At 49.5% G+C, this 24891-nt stretch overlaps 1 pseudogene; it reads left to right on the top strand.

Moving 5' to 3' along the window:
- The first annotated feature begins 6189 nt into the window (after positions 1–6189).
- LOC138651266 (histone H2B 1.1-like) lies at positions 6190–6570 on the top strand (annotated as a pseudogene).
- Positions 6571–24891: the final 18321 nt, after the last annotated feature.

Here is a 24891-nt window from a genome sequence, read left to right as displayed (position 1 = left end):
AGGAGCAGAGGATTAGATTGTAGGCCGAAGCCTGATTGGAGCAAGTTGAAAGGGAACCTTTAAAGGGAAGGTGCCACCAGTTTTCTTGTATTTTGTTTTTTTGTGAAATTAAGCTTAAAATAGTAATTAAAATGTATTAATGCAATGTTTGCACTGTTTGCAAACATTTCTATATGAAAAATATTATATATTTTTCTACAAATATACATATTTACCACTAGGGGGAGCATTTTCCGTTTTAGACCTCAAGCAGCTATAGTAAGATTTAGCAGCTCTGCCCCAGGGATATTAGACCACCAAAAAGGGGAGGGAAATGGTGACGCCAGCAGTTACTGCCCCAATTTTGCTTCTAACAGAATGAAGAGCAGCATCACAGGGCAGCACCATTTTGTGTGTGACTGCCCTGTGACCTGCTATCACCAGCAGTTACTGCATCAGAGGCACAGCTTGTTTACAGAGGAGCAGAACACAGTGGGCTCAGCAGCATTTTTTGTGAATAACATTCTTGCCATCCCCCTTCCCCCACCTTAATCCCTGCCCTGTCAGCTGCCCTTCCTGCTCTCTCTCTCCAGGTGTCACCTTCCTCTCTGCAGGCTGTGAGTGCAGCTTACTGGAGATCATAGGGACTGTGTGTGAGGGGGAGGGGAGACACGGCAGGAGAAGCACACAGGGCAGCATGTGAGAGCAGAGGACGTGCCTGCTTGGAGTACAGAGGAGCAGTGAGGGCTTCTTCTGTCCTGCGATAGAGAGCACAGGGCTATAATAAAATGGCAGCTAGTCACACCTACAGCAGTGAGTTGTGCAGCCCACAGAGGCGTGCCCAGCTCACTGCTAATGCTGCTGCAATGTTACAGATAGGGTCCGTGCTGGTCTATTATCTCCTATGTCCATGGGGTGCCGTGATCTGACACTGATAGGGCCCTGCTACTGCTGCAAAACCAAGATGTCAACCCCCAGTGCATTCTTTAAACTCATATAACACATGAAATCTGTTTCACATGCATTTCAAACTTGCTTATAGCAGCATGTTATGCTACATTACAGTGATTTATTAATGACCTACAAACACGGTACCTTCCCTTTAACCCCCCCCCCCAAGGCATTTGTAGCTGAAAGAGCCATCTTGTGCAGCACTAAGGATGCAAAAGGAAAAAGTGGCGCTTTTTAATTATGCTCCTTGCAAACCCAGAACTAAACACTTATAAAATGTGTCCCCTGATACCGTGAGACCGTCCCGAAGGTGGGACTTTCCTTTGTAATGGGACGCAGCACAGCCATAATTCCTACCCCCATGGTGCCATGCGCCGCCTCCTCACCGTTGTTTGAATCTGTCCTGGAGCCTGCGCTGTTATGTTATCCCTTGGCCATGCACACTTAGCGCTGCCTATCTTCTGACATCATTTAGGTGTCAGGCTGGCAGCGCCTGTGCGGCCACGCTGCCCGAGATCCCACCTCGTAGTGTCGTCTAATGTAATCACACTGCGGGCCTGGGATCCATGGGCATGCGCAGTGCATATCCTTGCCTCTCACTCCCCTCCTTCCGGCTTCTTCAGACTGTGCAGCGTCACGGCTGTGGCATGCTATTGGGGATCAGCTGACGGCGCACAGTCTGAAGAAGGCGGAGGGAGATGAGTGAGAGCCTGAGGTAAAGATATGCACTGCGCATGCCCATGGATCCCAGGCACGCAGTGCGATTAAATCAGAAGACACTGAGAGGTGGGATCTCGGCCAGCGTGGCCGCACAGGTGCAGCCAGCCTGACACCAAATGATGTCAGAAGACGGGCAGCGCTAAGCGTGCATGGGAAAGGGATAACATAACAGTGCAGGCTCCGGGACAGATTCAAACAATGGTGAGAAGGCAGCGCGCGGCACCAAGGGGGTAGGAATGATGGCTGTGCTGCGTCCCATTACGAAGGAAAGTCCCACCTATGGGACGGTTTTACGGTATCAGTGGACACATTTTATAAGTGTTAACTTCTGCGTGTGCAAGGAGCTAAACTAAAAGAGCTACCTTTTCCTTGTGCAGCATTACTGCTGCACAAGGTGGCTCTTTCAGTAACAAACGCCTGGGGGGGCGACTGTTTCCTTTAAATTTCAGGTGTTGTGTCAGCGTGGCGGTCGCAGGACACATTGCTGGCTACACAGCTTGGGATCAGCTGATGTTACTGAAACCCAATAACACTGGGTCGTATGTTTTGACTGTGCAGACGGCACTTCTGAGCTTCAACTGGCGGTGTTGGAGCCCAGGAATTACAGTTCAGGTGGTAGAAAGATGAACACAACAGGAGACCTGGATACTGTAGACACTCAACTATTTAATCAGGAAGAGGAGTGGCAAATTCCTGCGAGATCCAGGCCTGGTTCATTTTCAGAAAAGTAAGCCGTCAATGTTATCGGAGGAGAGTCGCATGTGACGGTCTGTTAGTATACCACCTGCGGCACTAAAGAGACGTTCCGATAATACACTAGCCGCAGGGCAAGCCAGCACCTCCAATGCATACTGGCTTAGCTCTGGCCATGTATCCAGCTTAGAGACCCAAAACTTGAAAGGGGAAGAGCCGTCTGGGAGTACAGTAAGAGGGCAAGCCATGTAGTCTGTCACCATCTGACAGAACCGTTGCCTCCTGCTGACTGGAGCCGCCGGTGATGGTGTAGACATTTGGGGCGGGAAAACAAAACTGTGCCACAGTTGGGTCATACTGGTCTTGCCTTGGGCAGAGGCACTGCTTCTGCTCCCTCTTTGTGCAGAGCCTCCTCCACTGCCTCGACGCAGTGAGCTGCTTTGTAAAGCACTAGCAGCACTGCTCTCAGTTGGACTGGAGAAGATGATGGAATTCACCAGTGTGTCTTGGTACTCCCGCATTTTACACTCCCGGGTCAACGGTGTGATGAGGTTTTGTACGCTGTCCCGGTAGCGAGGATCGAGGAGGGTGTACACCCAATAATCAGCCATGTTGAGAATGTGGGCGATGCGGCGGTCGTTTCTCAGGCACTGCAGCATGTAATCAACCATGTGCTGCAGACTGCCAACTGCCCAAGAAACGCTGTCCCCTGCTTGAGGCGCGATCTCTGCCCGCTCTTCATCACCCCACCCTCGCTGTACACACTGACTACTGGACAATTGTGTAACTCCCTCCTCTGGATGGATGTCTTCCTCCTCCATTGACTCCTCCTCATCCTCCTCACAAAGTGTCCCCTGCCTACGCCTTTGTGAGGAACCACTGACTGTCCAGAAGCTGATGGAAATGGTGACTCCTCATCCTCCACCTCTTCCACAACATCATCTCTTAGCGCTTGCAGTGTTTGTTGAAGCAGGCAGATAAGGGGGACAGTCATGCTGACCAGTGCATCATCTGCACTCGCCATCCGCGTGGAATAATCGAAGGGACGCAAAACCTGGCAGACGTCCTTCATAGTGGCCCACTCTGTGGTTGTGAAGTCTGAACGGCGCGAATTGCGACTTCTTTGCGCCTGATGCAGCTGGTACTCCATTACTGCTTGCTGCTGCTCACACAACCGCTCCAACATATGTAACGTGGAATTCCACCTGGTAGGTAGGTCACATGTGATGTGATGTTCCGGAAGGCGGAATTGGCGCTGCAGAGCTGCAATGCGCGATCTTGCCATGCTGGAACGCCGCAAGTGAGCACACTCCAAACAGTAGGCGGACCTTGTGAAGCAGTGCATCAAGATCTGAATAGTCCCTCAGAAAACTCTGCACAACCAAACTGAGCACATGTGCCAGACATGGGATGTGAGTGAGGTTGCCAAGGGCCAAAGCTGCCACCAGATTTCGGCCATTGTCACACACTACCATGCCTGGCTGGAGATTTGCTGGCACAAACCACACATTGCTCTCCTGCTTGATGGCATTCCAGAGCTCCTGCGCTGTGTGGCTTTGATTCCCCAAAGAAATTAATTTCAAGACGGCCTGTTGACGTTTGGCCACGGCTGGCCTCATGTCGGTCGTATCAGGTAAATGTTCACGGGTCCATGTGGAGGTGGACTGTGACGGCCCCTGCAGCGATGATTCTGATGAACTTGTGTATGAGGAGGAGTCAATGCGTACAAACTGGATTCCTGCAATCCTTGGAGTGGGCAGGACACGTCCTGTGCCACTCGCACGATCTGTACCCGGCTCAACAACATTAACCCAATGGGCAGTGAGGGAAAGGTATCGCCCCTGTCCATGTTGACTGGTCCACGCATCGGTGGTGAGGTGGACCTTGCTACTGACGGCGTTCAGTAGCGCGTGTTTTATGTGTCCCTCCACATGCTTGTGCAGGGCAGGGACGGTTTGCCTGCTGAAATAAAAGCGGCTGGGCACATTGTACTGTGGGACTGCCAATGCCATCAAGTCACGGAAGCGGTCAGTCTCCACCAGCCTGAATGAGAGCATTTCAAGGGACAGTAATTTTGCAATCCCAGCATTCAGAGCCTGTGCTCGGGGGTGGTTTGCCGAGAATGCCCGCCTTTTCTCCCAAGCCTGTAGTACCGATGGCCGTAGACTGGGCTGGGAGTGTGAGGATGACTGGGAACGTGGAGCTGTGGGTGGAATTACAGTGGGTCTCTGGACAACAGTGCCAGAAGTTCTTCCATGGCGATCCTGGGAGAAAGCCGAACCAGCTGTGTGTGAGCTGGAGGAAGTGGCAACACGAGCTGAAGAGGTGGTAGCTGCCGCAGTTGGTTGGCCTAGGTCTTCAGTGTGTTTTTGTAACTCCACCGCGTGCCTGTTCCGCACATATTTCCACATATTTGTGGTATTGAGGTTGCTGACACTTTTCCCTCTTTTGACTTTCTGATTACACCGCTAGCATTTGACAAAGCAAATGTCATCTGCAACTGTGTCAAAAAAGGACCAGGCACTGCAAGTCTTGGGAGCACCCTTTTTGGCTTTTGGAAGAGACATGCTCCTAACGGGTGCCGAAGTGGAGGCTACAGGCTCCGCAGTCTTCCCCTTCCCTCTCCCTCTTTGGCCCGTTCGGGGAATCTCTTCCTCAGAGCTGCTCCCACCACCTTCCTGTACCTCACGCCACGATGGGTCAAGGACCTCATCATCTACACTACCCTCTGCCACCAACTGCTCCTCCTGGGTAGTCTCGGCAGCACAGTACGCACCATAAAGTGGCACCTGAGTCTCATCACCAGATGCATACTGCGGTGTGGTGACCAGAGGCACTGGCCCACCCGCCTCTTCAGAGTCAGAGAGACAAAGCTATTGGGCATCACTGCACACTGCCTCTTCTTCCATTTCTCCAATGTTACTTGGCTGGCCCCCTGTTTCCAAGCCAAGAGATTCAGAGAACAGAAGTAGAGACGGCTCCTGTCCTGGGCTCTGACTGCCTTAGCAATTTGGCAGGTGGTGAAGAGACAGATGGGTGCTCTCCAGTGCTCTGTGCCTGAGAGGATGTAGCACTAATTGAAGTCGATGCGTTAGCTGCCATCCATCCGACAACGGCTTCAATTTGATCTTCACGCAGCAGCGGTGTACAGCGCTCTCCTACAAAGCTGCGCATGAAGGACTGTTCCCTGCTGAAACTGGGTAATGATGAGTCACCGGTGCCCGCAGCAGGCACAGAATCACCATGTCCTCTCCCTGCTCCGCGCCCATGTGCCTTACTCCCTGCTCTCTTCATCTTGGTTGACTGATAAAGATAAGCAGAAAAGTACTAAGGGCTTTGTGTGCTTATTCCTGAACAGCTCCTCCTAATAGGTATAAGAAACACTAATTTTCTAAAGTGTGGACTAGACTTTAATATGAGCTAATGTGGCCTACACAACTGTAAAGTGGTGTGTTTAGTGAACTTTATTATTATTATTTTTTTGGGGGGGCAGATCTGACTACAGAGCCAGTTGCACTGACACGGAGACCGTGCAGACAGCCGTAAACGGTGCTGCAAGGCCCAAAAACACTCCTCTATGTTATCCTATGTAGTGTTTTTCCACAATTTAGCTGGATACGGGTGGAAAGCCACTAAAAGGAAATATTTGAAAAAAAATGTGCAGCAGGCTACACTAATAGCAAAAAAGGACAATGGATGGAACAGTATGAGGCAGTGTGAACCACCCTGAGCTGTGGCTGCACACAGACTACAGAGTGAGCTGCACTCACACACACACACACACACACACATACACACACAGAGACCTATTCTTCTCACTTGTGCTGAGACCGGTCTGTTGTTATCATGCCTGATCCCGCCAAGTCTGCGCCTGCGCCCAAGAAGGGCTCCAAGAAAGCCGTGACTAAGACTCAGAAGAAGGACGGCAAGAAGCGGAGGAAGAGCAGGAAGGAGAGCTACGCCATCTACGTGTAAAAGGTGCTGAAGCAGGTCCACCCCGACACCGGCATCTCCTCCAAGGCCATGGGCATCATGAACTCCTTCGTCAACGACATCTTCGAGCGCATCGCAGGGGAAGCCTCCCGCCTGGCTCACTACAACAAGCGCTCCACCATCACCTCCCGGGAGATCCAGACCGCCGTGCGCCTGCTGCTGCCCGGAGAGCTGGCCAAGCACGCCGTGTCCGAGGGCACCAAGGCCGTCACCAAGTACACCAGCGCCAAGTGATCGGCTCGTGCTCCGCTCCTCACCCTTGCAGACCTTGCAGACCGCTGTGAAAACAGCGCTGCAAGGCAAAAGCAAGGTTCTCACGCAGCGGTTGCTAAATTAGCCTGGGAAAGCGCAATGAAGCAAATCGCTATCTCAACTGGCCCTCAGTCAGAACACAGCGTCCTGTCCCTAACTGAATTCACAGCAGAGTGAGCCCAAAATGGCGGCAGCGTTTTTTATAGTGCATCATGACATCATTTCAGCAGCCAATCACAGCCTTGCCAGTAGTTACGTGCCCACCATGCTGAACAGGATGTGCCCACACTTGTAATCATTCCTCATTGGCTGAATTCATGCAGTTTGAATTCTGGGAACTTCCGATTCCGGTATCCCATAGGCGGTAAATATCGGAACTCGGTATCGGAATTCCGATACCACAAATATCGGCCGATACCTGATACGTGCGGTATCAGAATGCTCAACACTAGTCCCCACGCATTGGAACTCTACACTGCATATGTTGTAAATGATTTGTGAGCAGAAGAGGGCAGTTGTTGACTATCAGCATCAAAAAGGCCATTGATATTCAGTTCAGACTCCACACATAAGACCTCAGGAGTGGATGTAGAAGTCAGACATATGTACCATCCTGCAAAAACTTTGAGGACTGCACCAAGATGGTGGGCAGTGATTATTCCATAATTAAAGTCACCATCCCGCTTCTCAGCATTCTGAAAACCTTTCTACTCACAATTAAAAAGGATGCATTGCAAGCAGAGCATGAGGACATGGCGAAAGGAACCATACAGGGAGATTACACTCAGTTCAGCCTCATGTCTTCCCAGTGTGGATTGGTAGGCAATGAGGGGGAGGAGGAAAAGGAGGAAGAACAGGAGCTACTTTCATGTGCTATAGACGGTAAACGCATGTGAAAACCAAGCTCTGGCGCCGGCACTTGGGAGTGGAGCGTGCGGCTCCATGTGTTGCTATGCAGCTGCACGCTCCACTCTGGAGTTCCGGCGCCAGAGCTTGGTTTTCACATGCGAGACACGGACGTGTTTCTCGCAAGTGGAAACAAGCCCTAAGAGTCCCTCCTTCATAAATAAAACAAGATGTGTCTCCTTATGTGTCACACACCACATGGCCAGCTAGGGTTGTTAAATGCTACAATGACATTTCCCAACCGCTACACTCAGAAACCCCTCTAACCTTATTAATATTCCCTGCATGCCTTCTGTCTCTTTCAATTGTGCCCTTTGGAATTGCAGCACCCCAGAGACCTGGTCGTTGCAGCAGTGTCGCTCTGCCCCTAAGGGGAGTGATGGTATTTCTGATGGCACTAAAGGAGTTCATCTGACCAGGTATCACAAGCACACATTACACTTCACACTCCGGCCACTAGGGGGAGCAAAAGGTTTTATTTATTAGGCCACTCTTCACACTGGTAAAACTAGGGGTTGGATAGGAAATTGATGATGATGTTCGTCCTTCGTTTTCGAAGATGACCATGACTTCAGGGTTAGAAGAGAATTAATAGTTATGGGTCCGGAGGTGGCTGATGAGTCCAATCCAGGCCCTGAAGGTTCACCCACATACTTGACATACGAAAGCAGATGTGGTCAGTACACCAGATTCTGCTTGTGCCTTGCGTACAGCACGCTTTCTTTTTGTGTCACAGATTTTCCTATCTTCAGCTGCACGTGCTGCTGAGGTGATCCTGCCCCGCCAACCTGGACAATCCAGGGCAAGCTCTTCCCATTCATTGGTGTTGACTTCCAGGTTTTTGAGAGACACCTTAAGGCAGTCTTTATAGCGCTTCTTCTGCCCCCCAACTGCTCGCTTTCCTTGGCACAGTTCTCCGTACAGCAGTTGCTTCGGTAGTCGGCTGTCCGGCATTCGGACCACGAGTCCAGCCAACCTGGCTTGGACTTTCAGCAGGAGAGTGTAAACGCTGCAGAGCCCAGTTTGTTCCATAATAGCCGTGTCTGGGACATTGTCTTGCCACCTGATGTGGAGGAGTCTGCGGAGGCAACTCATGTGGAAATGATTAAGCTGTTTAGCCTGCCGGCTGTACACTGTCCAGGTCTCGCTAGCATAGAGAAGTGTGGTGAGGACCATCGCGCCTTGGTGGTAAGGCTGAGTCCCCTTCGTTCCCAGATGTTCTTACGCAGTCTCCCGAAGGCGGCACTGGCTTTGGCGATTCTGTTGTTAACCTCAGCGTCTATGGTTACTTCACGGGAAAGTGTGCTGCCTAAGTAGGTGAAGTTATCGACTGCTTTGAGGTTTTGCTCCTTCACCGTGATACGTGGCTCCTTGTACAGTTTTCCTGGAGCCGGTTGATACATAACTTCGGTTTTTCTAATGTTGATCTCGAGACCAAAACTGTCGCAAGCTTGCGAAAAACTGTCCATTTCATGCTGCATCTGCTGTTCCGTGCTAGCGTTCAGTGCACAGTCATCAGCAAATAGTAATTTACGGATAACAGTCTCATGCACTTTTCGTAACCGCCTTCAGGCGTTTTGGGTTGAATAGCTTGCCATCAGTCCTGTACCTAACCTGGATTCCATCTTCACAGTTGTTAAAGGCATCACTTAACATTGCAGAGAACAGCATACTGAACAGGGTTGGAGCCAGCACACAGCCTTGTTTTACGCCATTTGTTACTGGCAAAGCCTCAGATACGTCTCCATCGTCAAGAACCTTCACCATCATGCCATCATGGAACTGCCGGATGACTGAGATGAACTTGCTCGGGCAGCCAAATTTTGCCATGATCTTCCACAGGCCGTCTCTACTGACTGTGTCAAAAGCCTTGGTCAAATCAACAAAAGTTACATAAAGGTCACGGTGTTGCTCCTGGCACTTTTCCTGAAGTTGACGTGCTGAAAAGACCATATCTACTGTTCCACGTTTAGCACGAAAATCACACTGGCTTTCGTGTAATAGTCCTTGCTCAAGGTGATGTAAAAGGCGGTTGAGCAAGACACGAGCCAATATCTTGCCTGCAGTGGACAGAAGGGAGATGCCTCGATGGTTGTCACAAGATTGGCGATTACCTTTCCTCTTGTATATGTGGATTATGCTGGCATCTTTCATCTGTTGTGGAACCTGTTCCTTTGTCCACATATATTGGAATAGTTTGGTCACCGTTTGCATCAGAACAGGGCCGCCAGATTTATATAACTCAGCAGGTATAGCATCATTTCCGGGTGCTTTTCCACAAGAAAGTTGTTTTACTGCTTTCCTGACTTCATCTCCACTTGGAAGAACATCAAGCTCCTTGTTGATTTCTACCTGGGGCAGGCGAGCAATAGCCTCATCATTGATATTGGCAGGGCGATTAAGAATATTATTAAAATGCTCAGCCCACGGTTCCAGAATTTGTTTCCTTTCTGTCAGCAGCTTAGTTCCATCTGCGTTAAGCAGAGATGAAGAGCTTGATGACTGGGGTCCATATACAGCTTTGAGCGCATCGTAGAAGCGTTTCTGGTCATGGGTATCTGCATAGCCCTGAATTTCGTCGGCCTTCTTGCTAAACCAGATATCCTGCATCTCGCGTAGCTTGATTTGTACCTTTCTTTTTATGTTGGTAAAGGCACCTTTCTTAGCTAACGACGTGGGGTTATTTTGGTACACCTTATACCGCTGATGTTTCTCTTCTAGGAGTGTCTTTATTTCCTCGTTGTTTTCATCGAACCAGTCTTGATTATTTCTGGTTGCTGATCCAAGATGCTCCAGAGCAGTATTATAAACAGCATGTCTCAGAATTGTCCACTGTTCCTCAACGCCAATCTCCTCTGCCTGTAGTATATTTAACAGTCTGCCATCAAGGTCATTGGCAAATTCCCTTGCAATTCTTTTATTTTGCTACTTATAGATATTCAGCCTCTTTGTTGTTTTCTGCCCTTGGGGTCTCTTCGCAGGCAGGATGCGGAGCCTGCACTTAGACAAAATGAGGCGATGGTCAGTCCAGCAGTCTGCACCGCACATGGCCTTCGTCACTCTAAAGTCCATCTCATCCCTTTTCCTGGCAATGATGTAATCAATGAGATGCCAATGCCTCGAGTGTGGGTGCATCCATGATGTCTTCTTGCGGGTGGGTAAGCGGAATAAAGTGTTGGTGATGACAAGGTCATGTGTGGCACACATCTTGAGGAGCAGCAGGCCATTACTGTTACACTTGCCAGTGTCGTGTCTCCCAATGACCCCTTCCCAGTTTTGATGGTCTGTTCCCACTCTGGCATTAAAGTCTCCAAGTATAATGAGCTTGTCTGCCTGTGGGATTGCTGAAATAAGTGTGTCAAGTTAATCACAGAACTTATCTTTAATGTCATCCGGATTAGTCATCGTGGGAGCATAGGCACTGATCAGAGTCGCGCGTTTCTTGTTTGTAAGTGGGAGCTGAAATGTCATCAGACGGTCGTTGATGCCCTACGGAAGCCAGGTAAGTTTACGAGCAAGATGAGTTTTGATAGCAAATCCCACGCCTGCTTCTCGTTTTTCAGTGCTGCCTCGACCACTCCAGAAGAATGTATATCCACCACTATGCTCTGTCAATTGACCCTTGTCTGCCAGGCGTGTTTCGCTCAGAGCTGCTATATCAACCTTGTAACGAGCTAGCTCCCGAGCAACCAATGCCGTTCTTCTCTCTGGTCTGTCTGCCTTGGTATTATCCAGCAGAGTTCTCACATTCCATGTGCCAAGGTTGAGTAACATCATTTTCTTTTTCTTTATTGTGTGTTGACCGCTGTATGGGAAACCCGCCAGCTGCGGTAGGCTGGCCAGGTGAAATGAAGCAGACTGTTTGAGGCACCTTTTCTAGCCCCTTCCTCGATTGAGGTGAGCAGAGTGATCCTGAACAGGACTGCTCAGACACCCAGGAGGCTGCCGAACTCCACTGCTGCTTCGGTCCAGTAGAGAGCGACCATATGGCCTGGGCCGCCTGTGTGCAGGTTCGTGACTACAGCTTCCAGTGACTCCACACCTGCTGCTTTGCCACTCTCCCATCGCCACAGGACTTTTTGTTACGCAGTGGTTGAAGTCATGACTTGCGCTTGACTTGGATTAAAGTGAGGAGGACTTGCGCAGTCGTCAACCTCACTCTCTCGGCCGTACCTATCGAGCCCCAGTGGCAAGAGCTAAGCGAGACAACTGGAGATAAGTCAGGGTGCAGTGGATGGCCAGCAGTGTCCTATATGTGCCTTGCTGCGCCCTCTCAGCGCTCCACAACACTGTGCTGGAAATCGCTTGTCTGTCCGTTGAACCTTGGTTTCTTCCGCACAGTCTGCCATATCCAGTCTTCACATGCAAGGGTAGGCAAACCCTTGAAAATCACTGTAGGTGTCAAAGAAACCCAACAGCTACCCTCACCTGGTTTGGCCCGCCTGCCGAGGCGGTGTTCCGGGGTGTACCCGCTGCCGCATGCTAGCAGCTACTTGGAGGTACAGGTGAGAGTTGAGCATCAGATGAGGACCAAAGATGGAAGAGCTGTCCAAAGAGGACACGGCAAGCACTCCACCAGAGGTGCTACCTCTATCTAGATACCCCATATATAGGAAGTTAGAGAGAAGCTGGCTGGGTTTTGCCCAGGCAACATCCCGTGGCAGGGGTGTTGCGGGGAAGATTCAGAGGGGTCCCTGTCAGGCATGGGAACCTGGCAGTGACTTAGCGACAAGGACAGATGGTTACAGAGCCGCGCCTGCACTACCTTGCGGCGGCATCTAAAAAAAGTACACGAAGCGAAGGATATTGTGTACAGTGAGAAACGAGATCAAGCACAAAGGAGAGCCAGTAGGAGTCGTGCCCCGAGAACGGCAACATCCTACTGAGGCGCGTAGCCGGTGACCGGAACACCGAGTAAGTAACTGACTCTATGCCTTACTTCAAATACCGCAGGACAGTTAATCATAGGTTGGCTGTCTACCTTACATCACCTAAGCAGACATAGGGGGCAACCATGTAAAGGGGCGTCTCTAGGGTCCCAGAAAAGCTCCGAGCCTTCCCGTCAAACGAGTGCGTCCTAGCCATAACAAACTTGGGGGACGGAGAATAGAAAGAACGAACAAGAAACGAGAAAGAGCTAGAAAGAATGAGAACAGAAGTTGTGAGGACTATCCCGAATGCTCAGCAGGGAAGCACTACAACACACAGGCGCTAGTGGTAGGCACTGATTTCCACCTGCAAAGGGAACTCTGGATGTGCCTTCGGACCGGCTGGTTTCAGACAGCCTGGTTGATAGTGCTCTGGATTGAGGATCCTGTAGTCACCAGTAGGGTTGAGCGACTTTTACTTTTTCAGGATCGAGTCGGGTTTCGCAAAACCCGACTTTGTCAAAAGTCGGGTCTGGTGAAATCGGCCGATCATTGCGAAAAGTCGGGGGGCCGACTGAAACACGAAACCCAATGCAAGTCAATGGGGAATAAAAGTCGGCAGTGAGTGGAGGACAGAAAAACACCTACAGAGCCCATTTTAATGTCAGAATCATCAATTCTTGTTACTTATGCTTGTCAATCTTAATTAACCTTATAATAATAGTTAGGTATTGAAAATTGGGGGTCATTTGGTTAAAGTTGTGGGGGGGGGGGAGGGCTGGCTTAATTTTTTCTTGGGCCCAGGAAATGTGGAATATGTCACGGCGGTGGAGCAGGGAGAGGTAAGTATTTCAACTTTGCAAGTGCTGTGATCCTGAGCAAGCAGGGGGGGCACACTCGCTCGCATTGCCACTGGCACAGGGCCCCTCAGAGTACGGCGTTGTGATTGACGCAGGGGCGTAGCTAGAGCTTTTGCCGCCCGGGGCTGCTCCCGAGTTTGGCGCCCCCCACCCCCCCCTCGGCTCAATACACACAAAGGTTACCAAAAATAGGGCAACACACATGATAGGGTCTGCAAAAAAAAAAATTCTGCTTACCTGACCGCGCTCCTGCTCTCTCCACGCAGCTGAAGCGTGCACTCGCCGGCGACTGACAATGACGTCAGAAGCCGTCGACGTGTGCGCTGCGGCCGACTTCAGCTGCCAGCCTCCAAATGGCTGGTGGCTGTTGTTAACTATTGACGTACGGGCGCGGGCCCGCACGTCAATAGCGTTAAACAGCTGCAGCGCCGGCCGCGGTTTTAGAGGGCCCCGGGCGAAAGAGTCTCAGTGGGCCCCCCCTTTAACACATAGCATGATTCAGATACAGCAGAGAAATATAGCATAGCCACATAGCATATAACACAGCCCACGTAGCATATAGCACAGCCACGTAGTGTATAACACAGCCCACGCAGTATATAGCACAGTCCACATAGCGTATAGCACAGCCACGTAGTATATAACACAGCCATGTAGTATATTGCACAGCCCACGTAGCATATTGCCCAGCCACGTAGTATATAACACAGCCATGTAGTATATTGCACAGCCCACGTAGCATATTGCCCAGCTACGTAGTATATTGCCCAGTGATGGAGTATACAGCACAGAGCCACGTAGTATACAGACTTAAAATAAAAAATAAACATATACTCACCCTCCGATGAATTCTGGCCCTGTATCGCACGAGGCAGCTTCCAGTCCCAGGGTTGGTATGAGCGCAGGACCTGTGATGACGTTGCAGTCACATGACCGTGATGTCATGGCAGGTCCTTCTCACATACCATCCTTGGCACCGGAAGCTGCCGCTTGCATGGAGCGGGCACTGGAGCATTGCGAGGAGCGGGAAAGGCGATGGAGGGTGAGTATAGCAGGTTTTTTCATTTTTTTATTATTTTTAACATGACATATTTTTACTATTGATGCTGCATAGGCAGCATCAATAGTAAATAGTTGGGGACACACAGGGTTAATAGCAGCGGTAACGGAGTGCGTTACACCGCGGCCCGTTACCGCTGCTATTAACCCTGTGTGAGTGGTGACTGGAGGGGATTATGGAGCGGGCGCTGATTGTGGGGAGTATAGAGCAGGCGCCGGGCACTAACTGCAGCAGAGGGACTAATCGGACTGTGCCCGTCGCTGATTGGTCGCGGCAGCCATGACAGGCAGCTGCCGAGACCAATCAGCGACGACAGACAGAGGCCGCGACCAATGAATATCCGTGAAAGAAAGAAAGACAGAAGGACAGACAGAAAGACGGAAGTGTGACCCTTAGACAATGATGTAATATATATATATATATATATATATACATATATACTTCTCACCTGTGTCTTGCCTCTCTGTTGTTTTCTGTCTCTGTTCTCACATCTTTTCTGTCTCCCGCTCTGATTTTCATATTTCCTTCTGCCTCGACTTCCTGCTTGTCCGTGGCTCCGCCCCCGACATTTAGCCCCGCCCCTCCATGGCTCTTCACATTGTGAGAGCTGTGACGCTGCTGGAGGGGCGGGATCGGAGCTTCTGCTGCTGACTGCAGGTGCGGGGGTGAGTCACAGCGTGTGTGACTGTGTGCCCCTGCTACACTGCAGCCAGCAACTCTGCACGGCCGCGCGCACTGCCAGCGCTCTGCTCCAGTCCTCATAATGCTGGGAGGAAGGAGCAGAGAATGAGTGCGCGCAGCCGTGCTGATACCCGCCCCCACATTGTGCCGCCCGGGGCGGCCCGCCCCCCCCGCACCCTCCTTCCTACGCCACTGGATTGACGGCGGTGGCGCCTCCCACCGGCAGAGACACTTTTGCGTATTATGAGGGGCCCTGTGCCAGTGACGTCGCCAACGAGTATGCCCCCCCACCTGTTGAAGGAACCTGCACTTTCATCTGCACCTTCCTCTTTGTCCCCATGTAAGGTTGTATAGTATGCGGGAAGGGAAACCTGAGTTTCAGCAGGGTCAGATTCAGGCTGTGTAGAGTGCAAGGGGAATGTAGTGGTCTGTGTCAATGTACCAGCAGACTCATCTAGCAGTGGCTGGGCAATGGGCAGGAATGAGGAGGAAACACAGATATAGGCCCAAAATAAAAAAAAGTAGGCTAAAAGCTGTTAAAAATTGGTAACAGGAGTAAACAGGCGGCATTGGTTTGTTCAGTGGAGGAGAACAACAATCAGCGGCAGACACCGTTAGTAGGCCCAACCAAACAAGTAGGCCAAATGCAGTTTCATATTCTAAATATAGGCTGAAAGCCTGAAGATTGAAGCTCAGCTTTGTGTAATAGAGGAAAACAAGAGGCAGCAGCAGACAATGTTACTAGGCCCAAACCAAGAACTAGGCCAAATGTAGTTTCATATTGTTGTTACAGGTCGAAAGCCTGAAGCTTCAAGCTCCGCTTTGTTTAGTAGAGGAAAACAAGAGGCGGCAGCAGACAATGTTACTAGGCCCAACCCAACAAGTAGGCCAAATGCAGTTTAATATAAAAAATATTTAAACGAAAGCCTGAAGATTGAAGCGCAAGAAAAATAAACCAGGAGAACACCAAGGAGCGTCAGACACCGTTAGTAGGCCCCAACTCCAACAAGTAGGGCAAATGCAGTTTAATATTTGAAACGGGACAACAGTTGAAGTTCAGCTTTGTTCAGTGAAGGAAAAAAAAGATGCAGCGGCAGACACCGTTATTAAGCCCAAATAATAAAGACAGTGGTAGTAGGCGCAAAGTATTAAATGGAGTCCAGGGCCCCTGTATATTTTAACTATCATCTATCATTTCAAATAATTCGTATTGGCAGTGCCATTTCAGGTTTTACCTGCACAGACTACACAATGGTGGAGCTAGGAGAGGTAGTATTGCAAGTGGTTGAGCACAGTTCAATCTGGGGGGGACACTCTCTTGTGGGCGGCGGTACTGGCACAGGGCCCCTCATATTACGATGGTGTAATGAGTTGTGGTTCAGTGTCTCCCCCCCAAAAATGAGGAAGTCTGGTGGAAGAGGCCGTGGGCGGGGGTTACCAGCTGGTACTGATGGTGCTGGTGGTGTTGCATCTCGTGGTAGTGGCAAAAGCACAGTAGCACCTAAGGCTGGAGGTGTTCAGCCTGCGTCATGTTAAATATTAATTATTCTGTACCGAGCACATGGTTTCTTGCTGACACTATCAAAAGCTATTTCTGTGTATGTAGCTCAGAGTATAAGTTAACTCCATATACAGAAGACACGTGATCTGTAGAAACCATATATAAACGTCTCTTAGGAGGGGGTGGGGGGCTTTTTGTCACGTGGGACGGTCACCTCCCTTCCTTCACCATCATTCTCCATGGACATGGGACAAGACACGAGGAACAACAGCTGTTAGCTACTCCATGCCGTGATGACTTCAGACTTCACACAGACAGATGACTTTTCAGAACTTTGGGAAAGATGAGTATCAAGACGAGCGCTGATATTTACACATGGACACTCTGTTTGTAATTGTTTCATCTACCTTTTATGTTTTTGTTGCGATGGTGGATAACTCAATAAACCACTATACTTTCGTCAGAATATCATGACATTTTTCTTGTAAGAATAACGCACCTGGTTAAGTCTTGATTAGATATTTTTGCGCAATAACGATTTTTAACACGTCATCGTCTGGCTACACAAGGCCTCGAAGGCTCCCTTACCTGGGAGTAGGAAAACAGCTTTTAAAGCCGGAGAAGCAGGAAAAAGTGTTGTCTTTCCTTGCTGACTCACCCTCTAGCTCTTTCGCCTCCTCTTCCCAAAGTTCTAAATGTAAGAGCAGCCAGTCGTCAGTGGATGCTCCCGGTCAGGAAAAAGACGTTTCCTTGTGTCCTTCTCCCAAACCAAAAGTGAAGGATGCAGCAGGCGACACTACAGGTTACTCCATGAAGCTCTTTACACATACCATGCCTGGGTTCGAAAGGGAAATTGTACACTGCCAATTACAAGAAGAATAGGACATGGAGTGCACTGATGCACAGCCACAGCTAGATTGTGATGCTGTTCTATTGACTGTGATCACTACATTGCCCTCGTAGTTTACTGAGCCAGAATGTGACCCTGATGAGACTATGGTGCCCTGTCCCGAACGCTATAGCACCTTACACGGTGACACTGAGGAAGGTGCACATGACATTGAGGAGGAGGTGATAGATGACCCAGTTGTTGACCCAGATTGGCAGCCATTGGGGGAAGAGGGTGCCGCTGCCACTAGCTCAGAAGCGGAGGAGGATGATCCGCATCAGCCATCTACATTGCAACAGCTGTCATCTGGCAGGCCCGTATCAGGCCAAAATGTTTGCGAAAAACAAAAACAGTGTTAGGAGAGCGTGGTCATTCGGCGAAAGTAGCACAGCGCACAATGCCTGAAAAGGTTTTCGATAGTAGGAAGAGTGTAGTGTAGCAATTTTTTCACCAAGATCAGAATGATCAGTCAAAAGTTATCTGTAAGAAATGCTCCAATACCTTTAGCAGAGAGAAGAATCTTCAAAATTTAAATACAACGTGCATGCTTAGACATTTAACCACCATGCACTTGCAAGCCTGGACTAACTACGAAACGTCCCATACCATTGGTTCACCTGCTCGGAGTGAAGGTAGTCAGCAATGCTACATTGCTTCCCTTACTGTAAGCCCACCGGTTAGGACACCACCAGCAGCAAATGTGGAGGTATCGTCGTAAGGCCAAAGCAGTCAGGGAATCACAGGGTTATTGGTAGGAAAGACTCTATGTTGGGCAACAACAAGAATACCATAACAAACTCTCTCTCAATCCGCCATGTCCACCTCCACCACCGCTAGTTCCGCCATATGCAGCTCTCCAGTCCAGCTCACCCTACAAGAGACTCTCGTTAGGAAAAGAAAGTACTCATCCTCTCATCCGCGTACACAGGATTTGAATGCCCACATTGTTATACTAATCTCATTACAGATGATGCATTACCGTTTGGTTGAAAGCGAAGCTTTCAAAGACCTGATGGCCCACGCAGTACCACGCTATGACATACCCCGTCGACATTTCTTTGCGAGAAAAGCCATCCCAGCCCTCCACCAGCATGTCAAAGACCGCATTGTCCATGCCTTGAGGCAATCAGTCAGTGGAAAGGTGCACCTCACAACAGATGCATGGACCAGTAGGCATGGCCGGTGATGTTACGTGTCCATCACGGCGCACTGGGTTAATGTGTAGGATGCAGGGTCCACAGGGGGCAGCCATAGTGCGACAGTTCAGCCTATCCCACAGTCTCAGGAAAAAGTTGGCATACGGCGTTCGCAACTCCTCCTCCTCCTCCAGAACTGAAAGCTCGTGCACAGAGCGCAATACCACTCCATCCGCAGCTGCCAGTGTTGCACACGGGGTGTCCCATTATCGAACAGCTAGTGGTAAGCGTCAGCAGGCTGTGTTGCAAATGAAGTGTTTGGGCGACAACAGACACACCGCGGAAGTACTGGTGGAGTACTTGCAGCAACAAACTCAGTCATGGCTGGGCAGTGTACATCTTGAGGCAAGCAAGGTATTCAGTGATAACGGAAGGAATTTTATGGCTGCCATAGCCCTTTCAGAACTGAAACACATACCTTGCCTGGCTCACACCTTTAACCTGGTGGTGCAGGGCTTCCTCAAAAATTATCCAAAGTTACCAGCCCTGCTCCTGAAGGTGCAAAGACTTTGCTCGCATAATTACCAGGTGCCCATACACTCCAGCCGTATGCTGAACCATCAGCGATCGCTGAATCTTCCCCAGCACCGCCTAATAATCGACGTTGCAACAAGGTGGAACTCCACACTGCACATGATTCAGAGGCTGTGCGAACAGAGGCGTGCTGTTATAAATTTGTGGGAGGATACACGGGCAGGCACTTGGATGGCAGACATGGAGTTGTCTGGTGTGCAGTGGTCGACGCCATCATAAGCATTAACATCCCACTTATGCGTCTGCTGATGCAAAGTTTGACGCACATTAAGGAGCAGGCGTCTGCAGCCGAGGAGGAGGGAAGCCTTTATGACAGTCAGCCATTGTCTGCTCAGGGAATGGTACAGGACATATTGGCGGACGAAGAGGATGAGGAGGAGGATGATGGGGATGAATATGTATGGGAGGAGGATGATTCTCAGGTGGCAATAGAAACTGGTAGCATTGCAAGGTCTGGTAAAGGTTTAATGCGGGACACTTGGGATGTTGATTTGCAAGAAAGTGGGCCTCAACCCAGCAGAAACAGTTAATTCACATCTGGAACATTGGCCCACATGGCTGAGTATGCCTTGCGTATCCTAAAAAGGGACCCCCGCATTTTTAAAATGATGACCGATGACGACAACCATTTGGCCTGCCTCCTGGATACAAGATATAAAGGAAAACTGCAAAATATCATGCCACATGAGAACCTAGGTCAAATATTGGCTACCAAACAAGCAACTCTTGTAGACCGTTTGGTTCAGGCATTCCCAGCACACAGCACCGGTGATGGTTCTCACACGAGCTGCAGGGGGCAACATGGCAGAGGTGCTAGAGGTGCAGAAATCCAAAGTGGCGTTGGACAGAGGGGTTTTACGACAAGGTTGTGGAATGATTTCGCAATGACCGCTGACACGACAGGGACAGCTGCATCGATTCAAAGTGACAGGAGACAGCATTTGTGCAGTATGGTTACAAACTACTTTTCCGCCCTTATCGAAGTTCTCCCTCTCAGATCATTCCCCTTTGATTACTGGGCATCTAAACTAGACACTTGGCCTGAATTGCCAGAATATGGATTACAGAACCTCGATTGCCCTGCTGTCAGTGTGCTTTCAGAAAGAGTGTTCAGTGCTGCTGGTTCAATATTGACCGAAAAAAGGACACGTCTGGCTACCAAAAATATTGATGATCTAACCTTCATTTAAATTAACCAATCATGGATTCCACACTCTTTTGCCCCACCTTCCCCTGCTGACACGTAGCTTGCCTGAAAGATGACTTGCTTTTGGGGGGAGACACAGAACCCCAACTCTGGCCCTGTGGTATAACACAACACTATGAATGTGGAAGAAAGTGTCTGCCTGATATACGACGCACTAGCAGTACAGCAGAATATACACTGTGTGAGAATTTGAATCTCCATTTTTGGGGGGGAGACACTGAACCCTAACTCTGGCCCTGTGGGATAACACAACACTATGAACGTGGCAGAAAGTGTCTGCCTGATATACGACGCACTAGCAGTACAGCAGAATATACACTGTGTGAGAATTTGAATCTCCATTTTTGGGGGGGAGACACTGAACCTTAACTCTGGCCCTGTGGTATAACACAACACTATGAACGTGGAAGAAAGGGTCTGCCTGATATACGACGCACTAGCAGTACAGCTGAATATACACTGTGTGCGAATTTTAATCTCCCTTTTTTGGGGGGGGAGACACAGAAGCACAACTCTGGCCCAGTGGTATAACAGTAAACCATGAACGTGGCAGAAAGTGGCTGCCTAATATATACGACACACTAGCAGTACAGCAGATTATACACTGTGTGCGAATTTTAATCTCCCTTTTTTTTGGGGGGGAGACACAGAACCACAACTCTGGCCCAGTGGTATAACACAACACTATGAACGTGGCAGAAAGTGGCTGCCTGATATATATGACACACTAGCAGTACAGCAGAATATACACTGTGTGCGAATTTTAATCTCCCTTTTTTTTTGGGGGGGGAGACACAGAACCACAACTCTGGCCCAGTGGTATAACAGTAAACTATGAACATGGCAGAAAGTGGCTGCCTGATATATATGACACACTAGCAGTACAGCAGATTATACACTGTGTGCGAATTTTAATCTCCCTTTTTTTTGGGGGGGAGACACAGAAGCACAACTCTGGCCCAGTGGTATAACACAACACTATGAACGTGGCAGAAAGTGGCTGGAGTTATTATTTAAAAAAAAAAAAAAAAAACAAGCTCCCTACAATGAGCTCAGGACAAGTATGGCAGCAATAAAAAGGACTGCTTAACACAAAAATGTGGACAAATAAACAAGATAGGTAACTGTGCAGGAAGGAGCAACAGGAATTTTGCTTTAAAAAAAGCAGTTGGTTTGCACAGCACCGTGCACACAGCTATGCAGCTACTGCACTAAAATACGACCTCCACTGTCCCTGCACAAAAAGGTGGTGTGGGACAGTGAAAATCGCTCCAGCACAAGCGGTTTAGGGGTTTATATTTCCTCCCTAACTCTGTCCCTGCTTCTGACTAACTGCAGCAACACATCTCCCTATGCTCAGATCGGCAGAAGTAAGATGGCAGTTGGCGTGCACGCCCCTTTATGCCCCCTGTGACGCCACAGACAGCAAGCCAATCACTGCCATGCTCTTCTCAAAGATGGTGGGGACCGAGACCTATGTCATCACGCTGCCCACACTCTGTGTCCTCCTTCATTGGATGAAAAACGGCGGTGACAGCGTCATATGAAACGCGACTTTGGCGCTCTGATCGTGTACCGCATGGCCGATCCCACTGTAGGATCGGTTCGGGTTTCATGAAACCCGACTTTGCCTAAAAGTCGCCGATTTATGAAAATGACCGATCCGTTTCGCTCAACCCTAGTCACCAGTAAAGAGACTGCAACCCTGTCATCGTTATTGACTGCACCTCACACCATCGCCGCCTACACCACTGGGAAGCCCTGGGGACTCACTTCACCTGTGGGAAGGTATACCATTTAGCTGCCATCACATCACCCCAGTGGACCCCGAGCAGCGTTGGTCGACCTGACCAAATACCACAGGTGGTGTCACGAACCCTTAGCTGACTTTCATCACCCCTTTTATTGGACGCCGCTTAGCAGGGTCACGGACCGGGTCCAGCCACCATGACAACCACAGAACTGAGACAAAGCGGACCGGTGCCGAGTAACCCGCGGCCCTGCGTCTGGGGGCGCTCCAGAATTCTCGCTCAGTGTGTAAAAAAACTCCCCTTCATCCATGACTTCTTCCTTTCTAATTCTCTTAACCTTTTAGCTCTTACTGAAACCTGGATCCAGCAGTAAGACCCCACCGCTGCTTCTGCTCTTTCATATGGTGGGGGGACTACACTTTTCTCATACCCCAGGATCGGACAACAGAGCAGGTGGAGAAGTCTCTAATCTTCCCTTCATCTCTAAACTCCTCGAACGCCTGGTCCACTCCCGTCTTATCCGCTGTCTCTCAGATAACTCCCTTCTCGACCCTCTTCAATCTGGTTTCTGCTTTTTACACTCTACTGAAACTGCCCTTATCCAAGTCTCTAATGACCTACTAACAGCGAAATGTAATAGTCACTACTCCATGCTAATTCTCTTTGATTTCTCTGCAGCATTAAACTGTGGATCATCAGCTCCTCCTCACTATGCTCCGCTCCATTGGCCTTAAGGACACTGTTCTCTCCTGGTTCTCCTCCTATCTCTCTGACCGCTCTTTCACTGTATCTTTTGCTGGCTCTTCCTCCTCTCATCTTCCCCTTACTGTTGGGGTTCCTCAAGGATCAGTCCTAGGCCCCCTCCTCTTTTCATATACCGCCACTATTGGACAAACAATCAGTAGATTTGAGTTCCAGTACCATCTCTATGCTGATGACACCCAATTATACACTTCTGCTCCTGATATCTCGCCTGCCTTTTTAGGAAACACCAGTGATTGTCTTACCGCTGTCTCTAACATCATGTCCTCCCTCTATCTTGAACTGAACCTGTCAAAAACTGAACTCCACGTGTTTACTCCCTCTACTAACCTGCCTATGCCTGACATTGCCATCTCCGTGTGTGGTTCCACTATTACTCCCAAGCAACATGCCCGCTGCCTTGGGGTCATACTTGATTGCGAGCTTTCATTCACCCCCCACATTTGATCACTGGGTCGCTCTTGCTATCTGCACCTCAAAAAACATTTTTAGAATTCAACCTTTTCTTAAGGTACCTTCACACATAACGATATCGTTAACGATATCGTTGCTTTTTGTGACGTAGCAACGATATCGTTAAGGAAATCGTTATGTATGACAGCGACCAACGATCAGGCCCCTGCTGGGAGATCGTTGGTCGCTGAACAAAGTCCAGAACTTTATTTCGTCGCTGGATCTCCCGTGGACATCGCTGGATCGGCGTGTGTGACACCGATCCAGCGATGTCTTCACTGGTAACCAGGGTAAACATCGGGTAACTAAGCGCAGGGCCGCGCTTAGTAACCCGATGTTTACCCTGGTTACCAGCGTAAAAGTAAAAAAAAAAAAAAAACACTACATACTTACCTACCGCTGTCTGTCCCCGGCGCTTTGCTCTGCACTCCTCCTGTACTGGCTGTGAGCGTCGGTCAGCCGGAAAGCAGAGCGGTGACGTCACCGCTCTGCTTTCCGGCCGCTGTGCTCACAGCCAGTACAGGAGGAGTGCAGAGAAGCAGAGCGCCGGGGACAGCCAGCGGTAGGTAAGTATGTAGTGTTTGTTTTTTTTACTTTTACGCTGGTAACCAGGGTAAACATCGGGTTACTAAGCGCGGCCCTGCGCTTAGTAACCCGATGTTTATCCTGGTTACCCGGGGACCTCGGGATCGTTGGTCGCTGGAGAGCTGTCTGTGTGACAGCTTTCCAGCGACCAAACAGCGACGCTGCAGCGATTGACATCGTTGTCGGTATCGCTGCAGCGTCGCTTAATGTGAAGGGGCCTTTACTTTCAACTCTGCAAAAACTCTTACTGTTTGTCTTATTCATTTTCGTCCGGACTATTGCAACTCTCTACTAATCGGCTTTCCTCTTACCAAAATCTCCAATCTGTCCTGAATGCTGCTGCCAGGATCATATTCCTCACTAACTGTTACACCGATGCCTCTACCTTGTGCCAGTCATTACACTGGTTACCTATCCACTCCAGAATCCAGTACAAAATTATTACCCTCATCCACAAAGCACTCCATGGCTCAGCACCACCCTATATCTCCTCTCTGGTCTCAGTCTACCACTCTACCCGTCCCCTCCTTTCTGCTAATGACCTGAGGTAACTTCCTCATTAATTAGAACCTCCCACTCCCATCTCCAAGACTTTACACGTGCTGCGCCAATTCTTTGGAATGCACTACCCAGGTTAATACGATTATTCCCCAATCCCCACAGTTTTAAGCGTGCCCTAAAAACGCATTTGTTCTGATTGGCCTACCGCCTCAACGCATTAACCTAGCTATCCCTGTGTTGCCCATTCAAAAAAGGCAAACCATAATCGGGTTCCTTGCATCATGTTTCTCATATGTATTTAATAGCCCCCTGTATCTGTACTGTTAAATACTTAGGCTAATAACTAGTCCATGCAGCATTACATGAACACCCGATCCTTACACTATGGCTGGTCAGAACAACTAAAGCAATTGTTACCATCCACCTCTCGTGTCTCCCCTTTTTACTCATAGATTGTAAGCTTGCGAGCAGGGCCCTCATTCCTCTTGGTATCTGTTTTGATCTGTGATTTTTGTTATGCTGTAATGTCTATTGTCTGTACAAATCCCC

Source organism: Ranitomeya imitator, chromosome 10, assembly GCF_032444005.1.
Source record: "Ranitomeya imitator isolate aRanImi1 chromosome 10, aRanImi1.pri, whole genome shotgun sequence".
Lineage (NCBI taxonomy): Eukaryota > Metazoa > Chordata > Amphibia > Anura > Dendrobatidae > Ranitomeya > Ranitomeya imitator.
Note: the sequence above shows the minus strand (reverse complement) of the source record. Positions and strands in the feature narration are given on the sequence as shown.